At 50.6% G+C, this 9,246-nt stretch overlaps 1 protein-coding gene across 23 annotated transcripts in view; it reads right to left on the bottom strand.

Moving 5' to 3' along the window:
- IKZF1 (IKAROS family zinc finger 1) overlaps positions 1-9,246 on the bottom strand; it is a 92,781-nt gene that overhangs the window by 80,276 nt on the left and 3,259 nt on the right. For 5 of the 23 annotated variants that reach the window (XM_021063911.2, XM_021063916.2, XM_021063917.2 and 2 more), the window contains exon 1: positions 7,809-7,911. The exons of the other annotated variants lie outside the window; for them this stretch is intronic. The gene's annotated coding sequence lies outside the window, so the exon portion shown is untranslated. Of the gene's footprint in view, positions 1-7,808; positions 7,912-9,246 lie in introns of those variants that run through there. 23 annotated transcript variants of the gene reach the window in all.

Genomic DNA, 9,246 nt, shown 5'->3' with positions numbered 1-9,246 from the left:
CCCTCGACAACCCTACACGGACCCCCAAGGCGTGGGCCCAGGGCCAGGGCCGTCACCGGGGCTGGGCTCAGGGGGACCCCCGGCTTGGACTAACACTAGTTGTCACCACCATACTGAAATCACAACTGGGGCACAGCCCAGGGCCGTGTGACTCCGTGGGCCGTCTTGCCTGACCTCACCACGGTGGAGGGTGTAGCCTGACAAGCTCCCTCGAACTTCCCCAAACGCTAAATTTGCATCTCTTGGGACTAAAAAGTTGTGACTTTTTTGTAAAAGTGACTTTGCTGTCAGGCAGAGACCAAAGGAGCCATCCGACAACAGAAAGCTGTCCTAGGAAATTCCATTCCCTCCAGGCCCAGGCTCCCAGGGGGGTGGCCCTGGAGGGTCCTGAAGGAGACAGTGAAATAGTCCCATCCCTGGGAGCAGGGCAACACTTTTTTTTTTTTGGCCACCCCACTGGCATATGGAGTTCTGGGCCAGGGGTCAGATCTGAACTGCCCTTGTGACCTACACCTCAGCTATGGCAATTCTGGATCCTTTAACCCACTGTGCCGAGCCAGGGATTGAACCCTGCGTCCAGGTGCTGCAGAGATGCCACCCAAACCATTGAGTCACAGTGGGAACTCCTGTACTTCTTCTTCTTCTTCTTTTTTTTTTTTTTAATTTTAAACTTAAGTATGGTCAATTTTGGATGTTGTGTTAGTTTCAGGGTACAGCAAAGCGATTCAGTTATGCACATGCAGACATTTTTTTCTCGGATTCTTTTCCCTTACAGGTTATTGTAAGATAGTGAGTCGAGGGAGTTCCCGTTGTGGCTCAGCGGGTTAAGAATCTGACTAGTATCCACGAGGATGTAGGTTCGACCCCTGGCCCCACTCAGTGGGTTAAGGATCTGGGGTTGCCATGGCTGTGGTATAGGCTGCAGATGTGGCTCAGATATGGTGTTGCTGTGGCTGTGGTGTAGGCTGGCACCTGCAGCTCCAATTCGACCCCTAGCCTGGGAACTTCCATATGCCACGGGTGTGGCCCTAAAAAGGGGGGAAAAAAGAAATTGCGTAGAGTTTCCTGTGCTCTGCAGTGGGTCCCTGCTGGTTCTCTGTTTTATGTACGGTAGTTAAATTATGCTTGCTGAGCCCTCTCCTCCCGCAGGAAGCAACTCCCAGGTTCAAGAGGAAAATGAGGTTCAGGGTTGATCTGATTTCTGGATAAAGGCGTTTGCAGTCAGTGGAAGTTCATCACCAAAGTGAATTAACAACTTCCTCTCCCAAACCTTCCCCTAAACCAGAGCGAAGAGCCGCAGGCCTGCACAGGGAGACACCGGAGGGATGACGGGTTCACAGAAACACTGCAATTTTCTGCTCTGCCGGGGAAACCCAAATAATGTTAAGCCAGTGCCAACATAAGAATGGCAGAAAACACAGCACCAGCAGTAAACAACTGCCACTGGGCAGCGCTTACAGACATGAGTGCTTTTTATTGTCTCTCTGGAGCGAGCCGTCCCGAATCTTGCACGAGGGAGACAGATGCAGAGATAAAGTGCCAGCCGACAGAGGCTGCTGTCGATGGCTCCTGCTCTGAACGCGCCCCCTTCCTCCCCAGTGCCCTCCGGTCCCCTCCCGCTCTCTGGAGTTGGCACCCACATGAGCTTAGAGAACAGGGGAGATGACGGATCAAGCCCAAGACCAAAGCAGGCCCAAAGCACCTGCTTCCCCCTGGCCAGGCTGGGAGACCTGGAGCTTCCTTGGGGACAGTGGGACCTTCTGGAAGCCTGGCCTCCCCTTCCTTTCCTCCTCCCACACCCACAAGGGCCGGAAACTGGCTGTCCCTGGGGGGAAGCAGACAGACAGGAGCCCTGGCGGGAGTCCAGGCACCCACGTGTCCAGGGCCAGGGTCCCCGGTCCTTCCCTGCAGTGATCGGAACAGTGGGGCGAGGGCCGCTGTTGGGTGGGAAGGGCTGGGGCGGGGGTCTTCAGACCCTGCTCCACACGCCTCCGCTCTAGGACGCAAAGCTTCCCTCCCAGCACCTGAGGGCTTTCCCTTCACCCCAAAAGGTGAGTCTGGAAGAACGAAGCCAACATGAAGAGAGCCACACGCTCAGCAGGCACCACACTTGAGTACTTCCCCCCCCAAATTAATGGTGATTAGAGAATTCGGGACCTCGCACCCACCGATCGTGCTGTAATGAACAGCACTCGATGGCTCAAAATCAGCCCATTCGTTGGGAGCACACAGTTCTTCTAAAAGTTCGTTCCCTGAGGTTTCAACAGCACACACTATCTTTTTTTAAACAAATGCCTTTCCCCTCCCTGATACCACAGAGATAAAGTTCTGTCCAGGAGTATTTCACGATTGTCTTGAGTGCCTTCCCTGCGCCAGAAAAAGAGGGCAAAGGAAAAAGGATACTGGCGGTAGTTCGCTTTCTCGAAGCAACCGCGATGCGCCTGGCATCGAATGGCTACGGCCCGCAGGCGTGAACAGGGTCCAGCTTGCCCACTGCTTTCCCTCGGCGCCTGGCACAGGGTCCAATCCCCCTTTGCTAAATGTGCACCTTTAATCCTTACCGTTAAACCACACTGCACATCTGAGCAGACAGCAGAGCTGAGATCTGAGCCCATGACTGCCCGGCCCCAAATTTTAAATGTATAAATGGACAAGGAATGGGTGCTACCTGCATCTTAGTAGAAAATAAGCATGTCCTTTGTAATACTCTGTCATTAAGGCAAATTTCACCACAAAACCTCTACAATACAGGAAAATTCTGGTTTGGGGTCACGTGGATGCTATTGATGATTTTCCTCCCTGACGAGCGAGGCCGCCCTGGAGTTAGTGTGGGGTTATTTCCTAATACACTCAATGACACTTATTTTAAAGGGGAACACGGGCCAAGCCTCTTATCTATGTAAAATGCCTTGGGTCACAGGCCTCTTTAACCAAAGCCATTATTCCTGCCTCGAGCAAGTCTTTTCATCTGCAGACCGGTAGATTTTATTGTTGCAAATCTCCGTATCACTGTGAATGACACTGTATCTCAAAAAGGAAATATTCCGAAGAGAAAGAGAAGGCAGTATTCAAGGTCTTTGTGTTGGGCTGGGGGACCCACACAGGTTTTCCTGTAACACCTGGACAAAACAGGACGGGAGAACAGCCAAACTTCAGAGCACTCGTCTCATTTCTGATTCTTTTCATTTTTCACAAATTAGCTGCCAATCTGTACATTTTCACGATTATTCCACAGAGGTTATTGCGGGTGCAAATTACAATGACAAACAAGCTTTAAACAGGATGTCAGGGAATCCAATTTGGCTTCCCCCCCCCCCCAAGATTTAACTGAACCATTCACACACCCCCCATTTAACTGAGCCTCAGAGAACTCCCCCTCCAGCGGTTTGTTCTCCTGTGAACCTGCTTTTTGAGGGCAAATTAGCTCAGATGTGCAATTCTGCCCCCACATTTTTTTTTCCCTAGGGGCAGGAACTGATATGCAAAAGAGGAAGGGTCAGGGGGAACTGAGGAAGGCTTTTCAAAATGCAGCTCAAAACCCTGCTGTCTGAAAACCTTCTTAGTGGGGAGGTATGTCACAGCAAAGGAAAAGAACCAAGAGACTGCTTTTAAAAGCCATGACGGAGCCACCTGTCTCGAAGTGAGGCAGGAAAAAAGAGATGAGACACTGGCAGTGAGAAACTACGAGAGAGAAGGAGCTGCAGAGAGCTGCCTGGGCTCTCACAGGGGGTCCGGGGCTGGACTGCACGTGGCCCAGGAAGGTCCCCTCTTGCACACCCACCACGTGTCTGTACCGGCTCCTGTGGGCGCTTTGGAAAAGCCTCCTGCCCTGCCGGCCGCTGGCTGGCAAACTACTAACAGGAACTGCCGTTTATTCGGCAACCCTGGGACTGGCAGACACATTCAGAATTTACATACGCCTTTATAGGACTTTTCCTGATTCTGGCCATCATCACAGGCCACTTCCTAAGTCGCTTCCTCAAACATAAATGGCCTTTTACACTTCACCACTTCAGTAAAAAAAAAAAAAAAAAAAATCTAAGTTTAGAATCAATTTCTTCTACCCTCTTCCCGAATTCAGAAGCCTTCATGCATGGCCAGCAATTGGGCGACAGAAGCAACACCTCCATCTTTTTAAAAAATGTAGAAACTGCCCCGCAGCAACTCCCAAAGTGCTGACCTTTTATCAGTATAAAGTGAAGAGACTGAGGAGCCCAGAAATCCTTTTTGTCTCCCCATTATTTTCCAAGATTTTTTTCATTAAAAAAAAAAGATGAATACAAAGTTCCCATATGAACTCAGGTTTTTTATTTATTTTTTTCCTCAGCAGGGCAAGATGTCATAAAGAACTCAGTATCTCTTCTTGCTTTCTTAGCCGTGACGTTATCTCACCACGCCAGCATCGTTTTATGTGGACATGTAATAAGTCAAAATTAAAACGGTACATGGAAGAATCCACTTGTAAAACCATAACACTCCAAAGAGTGTGCCTGACATACTGAGGTTTCTACAAGGGCCCCTGCACTTCTTTTAAAAGCTATACGGTATTTAGACCCAAGAAATTAAAATTATGCTAATTCTCGCAGACATACCCATTGTTTACAACACATACATATCAACTTACCAACAAGAACTGAAAAACTACTGTTGACTTTCCCACTAAGGACACATCCCAGGGACTGCACTTTTTTTTTTTTTTTTTTGGCCACACTTGCAGTGTATGGAAGTTCCTGGGTCAGGGATTGAACCCGAGCCACAGCTGCAACCTACACCACAACTGCCACAATATTGGATACTTTAAGCTACTGTGCCTGGCTGGGGATTGTCCCCTCGCCTCCGCGTCGACCTGAGATGCTATAGTCAGATTCTTAACCCACTGGGCCAAGGCGGGAACTTCCCGTTGTTGTTTTATTTAGAAAAATCTCTCCTTCCTACCTGGTGGGGAGACAAGAACTACAACTCTAGATGCAAACAGAGAGAAAAATGTGTGCTAGAGCAGCATAGGATTCCCTGATACCCAAATATCTCTTCTGTCCTGGCTTCAGAGAGGCTGCCACGTGGTTTCTAGGCTAATGGGACATTCTCCCCGAAGAACTTACATCCTGAGCTCAGTTCTGCTCACAACAGCCCCATTTCTCAACCAGGATGAATTTTAATGCACTAAATTCTCATACAAATTATTTAAAAAAATAAATAATTTCACGTTTCACAGCTAGGTTCAGGGGACAACAGAATGTAAATTCCAACATCAGGTTCCTTAAACCATAGCTCCATTTCTTAGTAGCTTCAGGACTTTGGGAATTGACCCGGTGCACCCCAACCTTAAACAGTTCAGCCAAAGTCAAGTTAAGCGTGTCTGAGAAAGGCAAAGGGAGGATAAATGCATCCACGACTTGGTCGCAGTGATTTGCCTCGGGCAGTCAATGCAATAATCACAGAAAAAGAAGACAACGCCACACTCCACATGGGCTCCTTAGCTGGACCAAATTAGTGAGAAAAGTTCTCAATTTCCATTTCATTCTGTGATGGTCAAAGCACGCAGCTGTCCTGTAACCCAACCTCAGAGGATCCCGGAGCCAAAACGTCCAACACCAGAGAAGCACAATAACTGTTGAAGCCACCACTGCTGTGGGGTGAAGGTCAGAGTAGGGGTGAGAAGGAAACTGAAGGCAATTGCAGACATCATTATTTTCCAAGCTAGGCAGTGAAAATGTGTCTGTCTTAACACCTCTGAGGCTTGAGTATCATGGATCACAGCTATGAAACAAAACTGCAGCAAATTTTTATAATTTTGAACGCCTGCAAACGTTCAAAACTTTCTGATATGACCCAAATTCAAATAGGAAAGGACATTCACGGAACATTCGATTATCAGTAAACTAGAAGAAACAAATTACACACTTTTGGAGGTCGTCGACTACCCTCCCCAAAGTAGAAATTACATAAAACTTCAGGGAAATTACCCCTGATCATTTATCATCTCATCTTTCTCTTGGCAGAGCTCAAAACCCGGTTTCTAAAAAACCAGCTTCAAACGTGGAAGAAATGTATAACAGAGCCCATGTGGAGATGATATTCTAGTGGGCATCGGGCCGAACCAGGACTTCTTGGTACCCATTGTGCAGTCCACAACCTTTACCCCACGATGTCCCCGTGCACATCCAGGGGGTGGGGGCGGGTGGGTGTTGTCAGTAGAATCTTACAACTTCCTCCTTTGCAGGCCTCCCCAAATCCCCACATCTTTATTTATAATTGAACAGAAAAGGCTTGTGTCCATCAGGGAGCAAAATACAGGAAAACATTTGAAATGCTACAGTCAGGTTTTTCTGCAGCCCTTACATAACAGTAGGTGACTTATTTTCAATGTTTTACTCTGTTTCTCTTCCTCGGCAAATTACATTTCTTTTACAAAAGCCTGTCTGCTCTAAATTAAACTGAAGATGCTTGAAATTCAGGTTAAACATGTACAACTCCAGACAGAGGCGAGAAAACACACGCAGAAATGCGCTAGAAATTTCCAAACCATTTTTAAAATGGTAATTAATTGCCTTATCTCTAACAACCTGAGATAATTAGCAGTATGATTCTAATTTAATGAAGCAGGATGCACAATTTATCAATGTGTTTTCAGTCTGGATCTCTTTGAATATCACTTTAATTTGCTGCCCTACACACAACTCCGCACGAAGAAGGAGGAAAAAAAAGATCACTTTTTCAGGCTAAAAGTGGGGCTCGCATCGGGGGGTCCCTGGCTCTTTCTAGTTTCCATTAAAAGCACTGGAGGACATTTCAGAGTGCCTCTGAGAAGTCAGCTTATCAAGGTCGATTCCTCATTTTCATTTCTCCTGAAGATTCTAAATTGAGCATTTTTTCCCACTCGGTCTAAGGCGCTGCCTCCCGAGCTGTGTCCCTTGCTCCAAGTTTGCCAGAGAGAATCCGATGGCACAACAGCAGTGGACCCCAACCGATGCATCAGTGTTCATGGTGGAACCCCTAGCTTTAGAAAAGGACTCCCATCCAAGCCACACCGTTCAATTTTAGACAGTTTCAAACTACCAGAAAAAAGCCCGAGAGTGCCAATGTTTGCATGTGAACTCCAAAACAGAGCATACAAGTCTAGGCCGGGCAGCGTCAGGTCATTTACCAATTCTCCATGCGGCTCTGAGCTGTTTCAGAAGCGTCTCGGCCCGAACCCCACACGTGCGAGACAGAACAGAGGAAGAGGCCGAGAGATGGAGGCAGAGACAGAGCCGGAGGGCGAGGAAGGAACAGGAAGGGACCAAGGACCAGAGCCGGGACCCCTTCCCGCTGCACCTGCTCGCCTCCCGCCCAGAAGCTCGGCCCCCTCGGCCCGGCCATGAGAGCTAACTTTTGGCGCGAAGATGGCAGGAAGAGAGTCAGATTTCCTTCAGCAGTGAGCTGATTGCTGAAGACAAATGAATCATTGCACAGCAGGATGAGAAACCGTGAAGACGGCGCTTTTCCCCTAATTAGGGACCATTTTCAGCAATTCGTTAGGCCGTGGCCCTGCGCCACGAGCCATCAGGGCGTGGAGCAGGGGACCCCGAAAGCAGGCAGAGCAAAGGGACGGTAATGAGGCTCTCCATCACCCAAGACAGTCGGCGGGAGGGGCGCCGGGCAGGGGCCGTCGGGGGGCAGGCCCCCCCCGGGGAGGGAGGAGAGGACCCACTGGGAGCCTTCCGTCTATACAAGCCCCGCAAAGAAACCGGTGGCACCCCCCTCCCCCGGAGCGTGAGGCCCCTGGACACCCGTGGGGGGCGGTGGGCGCCCTTCCCATCAAATCCTACCTCTGAGGCCTGGGGCCTTCGGACCCTGGGCTGCACAGTCCCGGGACTCAGCCACCTGGAAGGGACCCTGCTGCCGCCCTCGCCAGCGCCCTCGCACTCCACTGGGGCGGAGAGGAAGGTGGGACCATTCGCCAAATATGCAAAAAAGGAGGGAAGAGAGTTTTCTCTCAGGACACCAGGGGCAGGAAGGGAGCGGGCGCTTCCTGTCCTCAGCGAAATGGGTTCAGAGATTAGGAGGACGTGGCGGGGGAGAGGCCCCTGGAGGTCCCCAAAGGCAGAAACAGCGGCCTCGGGAGGAGGGACATGGGACCAGGCCTGTGACAGGGAAGACAAGCGGTCCCGGGCCTCGGGCTTTGGGTGGTCACCATTTTTCACAGCTCGTCCCACAGCCTGTCCCCAGGCGGGTCACAGAGGCCCTAAGGCATCCACCCCCTGCTAGAGGCGGTGAGAGGGGAAGGCAAGGGAACTCCCTGGAAGGAAGGATCAGGCCATTTCTTGTCGCCGAGGCCTCGGCTGCCTCCTGGGCAGGCCCTTCTCAGGGGTGACCCCCGACCCCCACCAGCCGCACCAAAGCAGGGGGGCCCTGCCCTCCTCTCCACTCTGGAACTTTCTGCAGAGCTTCTTTCGTTGGCTATGTTTCCCTTGTAACAAGGCAGCATTTCACTCTTCCATTTCCCTCTAAAAATATTTATTAGAATAGCACCAAAGGTTCCACAACACTGTCAAACACGAGCTAAGCAAAGCAGCGACAGCGAAAATGGGAGGATGGGACCACACGTCACAGGAGATGCAGAGACAGCCAGTGCTGTGGCGCCATGGAGGCAGCTGCAAGGAACACCAGCAGGCCTGGGGCTCCTAGGAAGCCAGTGCGACTGCCTGGCCTGGGGTCTGGGGGTCGGGGGGTGCCCTCGGCCCTGCTGAACCTCATTCCCAGCTTCCCCTGGTCTGGACTTCAAATGTGTGTGTGTGTGTGTGTGTGTGTGTGTGTGTCATGCCTATGATCCGAAACAGCCTGCCCGAGGTTGAGATCACTCGTGTGCCAGTGCCTATCCTGAGCCAAAGCAGAGGGACCTGTCCTGAGGTGCACACCGCTCTGCGGGTCCCCCCTCATCAGCCTCCAAGGATGGGGCACTCGCTGCTTGTACATCTCACGTTTTCTCCCATGAAAGGACCTGTGATCCACAGACATCTACACATACAAATGCACTGAACCAGACAAGGACCAGGTAACCATCAGGGCAGGAGGGGCAGCGTCTCACAGCGGCAAGCAAGAGTCCCAGTGCCCAGAAATGGCAAGAGCAAGGGCTGCGAACTGGAGCCAGGACATGCCTCTCCATTCACAGGAGGCAAGAGAAGCCCTACTTACTTCATGGTGACATTACTCCATACTTACAAAGATGAGAGGAGGGAAGAGAAAACACAAATGCCACTAAACACT

Source organism: Sus scrofa, chromosome 9 (assembly GCF_054392235.1).
Source record: "Sus scrofa isolate SSC_HxYL_T2T_F1_AM1 chromosome 9, Sscrofa_HxYL_maternal_Yorkshire_Landrace_v2.0, whole genome shotgun sequence".
NCBI classification, from domain to species: domain Eukaryota; kingdom Metazoa; phylum Chordata; class Mammalia; order Artiodactyla; family Suidae; genus Sus; species Sus scrofa.
The sequence above is the reverse complement of the archived record's forward strand: the minus strand, read 5'-3'. Positions and strand labels throughout refer to the sequence as shown.